Genomic DNA, 7,614 nt, shown 5'->3' on the forward strand with positions numbered 1-7,614 from the left:
TTCTGAGTCAGACCAACTGCCGCTCATGAAGGGAAAAAAAAAGACTTGCTTGAGTAACCGTAATAATTGGAAAATTATTTTGATAGCCTGAAACAATCTAATATATTACAGAATTTTATTAAAATAATATCAAATCAAATTAACTGCTATTCCATAATGAATTAGGTAACAAGGTAGGCAGATATTAATCGGCCTTGGCTCCCAGGCAGGGGAGCCAGGAATTTATTAGTTCTCTCGGCTTGTGTGAGGGTGAGGACAGAAATCAGTATCACAGGCTGTGAGGGAAGCCCCTGAGACAAGGGAGCTTTTCCTTTTTTTTTTTTTTCTCTCTCTCTCCCACTTTCACTTTATAATCCATCACTAAACACTTGTATTTCTTTTATATTGGGTCTTATGAAATTTTTAATTTTTTAATTGCTTTGTGATTTAGTAATGAGGTCTTTTTATTTTGCCCGAATAAGCCATGGGATGCTGATATTGGAATTATTTCACTTCTGTACACCTCCACTCACCTTTGTTTGTTGTTTTTTTTTTTTTTTCTCTTTCTCTTTCTCTCTCCTCCTCATCCCCAAGTTCTATTACATGCTAGATAATTACCAGGTAGAGAGATTACGATGCAGACTGGACCCTTCCTTTAATAAGGGACTGGTGATCCTAGGTGACAGACAGGCTGAATGTCCAGGGCCCTGGGGCAGCTAAAAAGGGGTGAGGGAGTAGAAAGGAGACTTGCAAATTACCTGATGAATTGCTAATCATGGGGAATATCAATTCAGATAATTCAGGCCAAAATGGATTTCTTTTTCAGCTTCCTTTTATTTTCTTTTTCGCTTCTCTTAATTTTGTATCCAAATGATCATAGGATCAGAGAATATTACAGTAACACAATAAAATAAATATTTATTGTATACCAGTACATATTTCCATGATATGTATTGGAGGAGATGCAAAGTCCAGATAAGATGATGTCCCTTCCCTCAAAGAGCTTAGGATTCAGCAAAAACACATTCCTATCATATTTTAATGTTCACAAATGACTCTTTTAGAGCTTTCTTGGGAGGTATGAAGCATGAATATTTTTATTCCACATTTTTTGTTGTTGTTTTTCAGTTGTGTCTGACTCATTTTACATAATAGAAACTTGAGAATCTTTTATAATCTGTGATATGACAGAAGGAGCAATGGTTTTGGTCTTTGAAGATCTGGGTTCAAATTCTGACTCTGTTACCAGCTGGGTAACCTTGTGTAAACGACTTAAACTCTCTCTGCCTCAGTTTGTTCATCAATAAAATGAAGCTACTGATACATGAATGGTGTTGTGAACTGCTATATGAGCTAAGAGATGTCGAAATGCTTTGTAAATTGTAAAGCTTTATTAAATGGTAAGCTACCACTCCAATTCTCTGGGTCTTTTTAAATTCCTCATCTAAGGGAGAGTGTTGGATTAAATGAGCTAAAAAAATACTTTAAAAAGGCATTAAATCCTATAATCCAAATAAGAATGAACTTCAATATTTAAAATCAAAAGGTTTTTTTTCCTAAGGAAATTAAGGAATTTCTCAAAATTGGCTTATTATTAATCAATCAATCAAATAATTAATTATTTAATCTGAGTTCAGATAGTGAGCTCTGAGTTTGGCAAGGAGACTAAATGTTGGAAAACTTAAGGAGTTTGGGCTTTCTAAGGAAAAGTATGCTCAGTTTCCAGGGAAAAGCTAAAGCTTAAATATTTCTACATATGCTATTACTTTTTTTCTAAAGAGAGAAAAGTCACATGTTTTAAATTTTCTACCTTTATTGACAAGAATATGTCAAATCTCTTTAACAAATGCTCTGATTTAAGGAAACACCATCTGCTCACCTACAATATTTCATGGCCAGAAACCATCCTGTCTTTAAAAAAGACCCTTGTGGAGAGGAAAGTGTGGCTAGTCTTGCTGAAAAGTGGCAGAAATACTAGCAAATAATATGGTGACTCAAATCCCCTCTCTTCCCCCAAGGCTGCTGATATTTTGAAAAGCTTGGCTAAACTTTTGTTTTCCTTCTTTGTGTTGGAAGAATCTAGCTAGGTTGGTTTGCTTTTTCTTTAAAGAGGCAAGGAGGTTGTCCTTCAGATGTAATTATTTCAGGGGACTTAGACTGAAATCACTGTTTTTGCATTCTGTCCTCTTGAGGTGAAAAAAAAAAAAAACTTATCCAATGAATAGTTGGAGTTCCTCAGACTTGACAGAATTCCCTCTGTCTTGGGAAGCAGTAACTGGGTGTTATCATCAAAGTAAATGTGGACCGGGAAGGGGTAGCATATATCTGGTTTTGTGATCTTTAAAAAATCTTTTTATAATAAAATTTATTATTAAGTAAATTTATTGTTAAATGGATTCTATATGATCTATGAACACTGAAGTGAAGGAGGGAGAGAATTTGGGGGAATAGATCACCAGATACAAATTTCTGGCACCCTCGGCCTTCCCTATTTCTAACACCATACATTGGGTTCTACTGGTGGGACATAACTGCTTACCATATTGATCCTGCAGAAGGAAGTCAGAGAAATGAAGAACTAGAGATGAAAAGAAAGAATATTCCTGAGAGGACAGAGAGGGAAAATGGAGTCAGGAGATGGAATCACCTATTCAAGAAATACCAAAGAGGACAGTATTAAATTGCCAAGTATGTGCAATGAAGAAAAGTATAAGAAACATGGAAAAGTAGGAAAGGGACTAAGCCATGAAGAACTCTAAAAGCAGCTGTGATGGACTTGGCTCTTCTTAACAATTCTGACTTAAATCAGGCTTGAAGGAAATATTATGATGGAAAGTGTCATGTCTCTCACGAAAGATTACTATGGAGACTGAATGTGGATGAAAGCATAATATTTTTATCTTTTGGTTAGTTTGTTTTTTCTTTCTTGTATTTTTTTTCTCTTTAAATCTGATTTTTCTTGTACAACATGACAAATATTGAAATATGTTTAAAAGGATTGCATATATTTATATCAGATTGCTTGCTGCCTTGGGAAAGAGAGAGATTGGGAGTTTAAGTGGGGATTTAGAACACAAAGTTTTACAAAAATGACTATTGGAAATTATCCTTACTGCATGTTTTTGGAGGAAATAATATACTATTGAAAAAATGCCCCAATTCCAGCCTGATTAATTTGATGAATTTTCAGGTTATTACTGTAATATAGGGATTTATTGCTGATAAGTTTTAAAAAGTTAGGTTCTTGTGTAAAATTCTAACCACATGATAGTTTCTTTTTAGTTATCCAAAAGATGCTAAAATTTTGCAACCTGCAGTCATATCTTGTATACTTTTATACAATGTATAATTTACACTAATCAATAACTCAGTGTTCCTTAAGCATTATAACTTTTCTGTAATTTCTGGTGATCACCTCATTTGGTCCTCTATTTCTATTAATAACTTTGGATGACTCATACATCTTTGTTGATATAGTAATATTTGATTTCATATAGACACCACCAAGAAGAATCTTTGATTCTACTTTTTGTTCTTAACTGCATCTTTGACTGGGAAAAAACTTCTTTGGTTACATTTCAGTCAGTCAGTCAATTAGCATCTATTAAATGACTGCTATATACAAATCTAGTAGCATTTATCTATACCATACTTTAATACCATATCATTAATATCAATATTAAAAGCTTTAATATTGCTTTGTGAAATTGTTTGTTTCAAAACTATTTCTATAAATTTTAAACCTTGTCTTCATATGCTTTGAGAGTTTTCTCCATTTTAGCAAAGGAAATATTAAGTTTTCTAGAACTGCCTTGGGGCAATGAACCTTGTGTTTTATTAACATTTTTGAGTTTTTATTTGTACACCTAAATTCCTCATTTTAAAATTTCAAAGGGATATATAAAACTGATACTGCACGGGTGTTAAGTGTTCCTAAATGTGTCTTATCCATTAAGCTTGGGTTTAAGGATGTAGGTCAGTCTGTTACATTCAGTTTCCATTTAATATTCTTATACCTGATATATTTTACCTCTAGAAAAGTTCTAGGTATTTGTAAGCATCCCCTTCTTCTTTTAGTCAAATTTGATTGCTCTATTCAAATTTGAAGCTTTCAATCTATGTTTTTCTTTGGTACTCATTAAGAATTTTATATTTATACTAAGTTTATCAATACAGAATATTTCTGTAAGATGAAATAGCCATTTAGCAAGAGCCTATGTAAGTTGATTTTATCAATATAAAATAAATGATCAGCAGGATTTTTAAAAAAACAGAATTTCCTTTCTGATTTGGAAGATGGACTTAGTTTTTTTTGTCATTATTTGTAATAATGGTTTTAAGACTAAGCAGAAACATTTTAATCACAATTTGACTTACTGGAAGATGCCATGTTTTATATATTTGTTTTTGATTTTGTGGTGAATTATCAAAATATGCTTTTGTTAAACTCTTTGATAGCTTCCATATAATTATCATATATTAGTTTCTGTTTACATAAATGTAATAAAATGTTATGGATGCATCCTAACAGCAAACATTGACATTTAATGGTCTATGGCATTTTAAAGAAAAGAGACAGATAGAACATGAGAAGGACAAAGCAATGTGTGGCACAGAGTGTTGTACCAATTATAGACTTATCCTCTTCCAGCTAAATTTTTTTGCCCTCCACAAAAACAGTAGCCCCAAAGCAAGATGACTACCAGAAGACAATATCAATGAATTAAGGCAGTTTTTTATGGGTGAACAGTTTGTTGCTAACCTGGAGGGAAAGTTGAGTCAATACACAGTTGGTAATCATGGAGGAAAAAAGGACTGGGAAAGCTTTCAGAGATTTGTTGTACTGCATCACATTTTTGTCATTTGAAACAGAACACTTGCAAACATCAAGACTGGTTTATGAAAATTATAGGTAAATTCAAAATTTGCTAAAGAAAAAAAGGTAACTTCATAGAGTTTATCACCAAGATAGTTCATCTGTCTGTAAGAAATCAGTGTTTAACTTCATCCAAAGTGATGTACATGTGAAACTTTGAAAGGTTCAGTAAAAAGGCAGATAATATTCATTTTTATTCTGATAGTAACAACCCAAAACATTTGGTGCCCTGAAGTTTCTTTATAGGCCAAAGATCTGTGGTACATTTCAACAACTTAATACTGATGAAATCACATTGATTAGTGATAAGGACATGAGAAATAAGGATATAACATAAATTATATCATATAAATGATAAGGACATCCTGGAGAGATAGGCTGAAAATTTATTTATGTAGTGTTTTCAACAGACTATTATCAACCAAGGCTGAAGTTATTGATTTTACCTCAAATTGAAATCAGTCCCTTTATAATAGAACTTCCATCTAAAGACATTTTGGATACCATTAGCCTCCTCTTCAGTGGCAACTTGCCTGGTACTGATTCTATTCCCATTGAGATTTACAAGGCAGGGGGTCCAATGCTTATATAATAGCTAACATAAATCTTTCAGGTTATATGGCAAGAGATGGTTATCCCCAGGAATTCAAGGATACCTCTATTGTCCAACTTTATAAATGAAAAAAAAAGTCATTTTTTTGATAAACACAAAGGGTACTCTTTCTTGGTCCCTGATAGCATTGCATTCATTTGAGATGTCTTAGGTTGATTCTGAAGATCATTTGACAAGATAGTGCACAGGAAACAAAGGACCTTGTACTGAGTTAAATTGCCAAACATTCAAACTCTGCTGTAGAGAACAAAGTTCAGTGGGTTTGCCATATAATTTTTATTGTTAAATCTTTTTATTTTCAAAACACATGCATAGATAATTTTTTTTATTTTCTTAATAATATTTTATTTTTTCAAATATATACAAAGATATTTTACAACATTAATCTTTGAAAAACTTTTTGTTTCAAATTTTTCCTTTCTCTCCTCCATTACAGTAAGCAATCTTAAATAGGTTAAACATGTTCAGTTCTAAAAGTATTTTCATATTCATCAAGCTGTACCAAAAAACATCCAATCAAAAAGAGGGAAAAAGGAAGAAAAACAAGCAAACAAACAACAACAAAAAGATGAAAATACTATTCTTTGATTCACATTCAGTCTCCATAGTTCTCTTTCTGGAGGTAAATAGCACTCTATCACAAGTGCATTGGAATTGCCTTGAATCACCTCATTGCTGAAAAGAATCAAGTCCATCAAAGTTAATCATGTTGTTACTATGTACATTGTTCTCTTAGTTCCACTCTCTTTACTTAGAATCAGTTCATGTAAGTCTTTTCAGGCTTTTCTGAAATCAGCCTGCTCATCATTACTTGTAGAACAATAATATTCCATTATATTCATAAACCATAACTTATTCATCCATTTCCCAACTGATGGACATTCACTCAATTTCCACTTCCTTACCACTACAAAAAGGGCTGGTAGCATTTGCAGCACATTCTTCTTGATCTGATAATTTTTTTTAATGTTTTAAAGCTTTTATTTTCAAAACATATGCATGGATAATTTATAGATAATTTTCAACACCCTTGCAAAACCTTGGATTCCAAATTTTTCCCTCTCCTTTCCCCCCACCTCTTCCCCTAGATGGCAAGTAATACAATATATGATAAAATGTGCAATTCTTCTATACATAATTCTGCAACTATCATGCTATGCAAGAAAAATCAGATAAAAAGAAAAAATGAGAAAAAAAAAACAAAATGCAAGCAATTAACAACAAAAAAGGTGAAAATATTATGCTGTGGTCCACACTCAGTCCCCATAGTCCTATCTCTGCGTGCAGATGGCTCTCTCTCCAGCACAAATCATTGAAACTTTGCCATAACATTTGAATGCCAAATGCATATTTGTCCAAAAGTCTATTTTATGGTGAACTATACAAAGCAAGCACTCACATGAAGAGCAGAAGAAGTGATACAAGGATACCTTCAAGGTTTCTCTGAAAGAGTCTGGAATTGGTTGTATGACATGTGACAGTGCCATAGAACTGGCCAGTACGGCGTGTCTGTATCCAGGAAAGTGCTGTGTTTCATGAGCAAAGCAGAATTGAAGTAAATTTTAAAAAGTGAGAGGTATAGTAGAGACATCTAGTTCAAATCTTCTAATGGACTATTTGTGTCCATAGTTGAAGTCTTCTGAATACATATTGATCTGATCAGTCACAGTTGAACTTATTGTACCTTAACCCTGACACCGTGATGTCATTTTGGTGCTCTTTGAGCACAAACAACTAATGGTATACAGCCATAAATATGTGAAATAACAAAGTTGATGTTAATACTATATAACACTTTTGGGTGGTTTATTAAATAGATAAAATATTATTCCTTACAACCCCAGACATTTTGGCATACTCTTCTTATTCTGCAGAAAAAATGCTTCCTAATAAATGTTTAGAGATTTTTGTGTTATAAGCTGTGATGCTTCATATAAAGTAAATAAACAAATTACTATACTATATTTGGGAAGGGTCAATTTTTAAAAATAATAAATATGTGGTGCCTTCTGTTAAGAAAGATGGGATCAGATTTACATCAGAGAGGAAGTTAGTAAAGGATTTTGGCGGAAATTGATATGCCAGTAAAGCATTTGAGCTAATAATTAAGGAGCTTATCTAGGCCTGCAACTTTCCAGTTTTGCAG

The sequence above is a fragment of the Antechinus flavipes genome, chromosome 2 (genome assembly GCF_016432865.1).
Source record: "Antechinus flavipes isolate AdamAnt ecotype Samford, QLD, Australia chromosome 2, AdamAnt_v2, whole genome shotgun sequence".
In the NCBI taxonomy this organism is placed as follows: domain Eukaryota; kingdom Metazoa; phylum Chordata; class Mammalia; order Dasyuromorphia; family Dasyuridae; genus Antechinus; species Antechinus flavipes.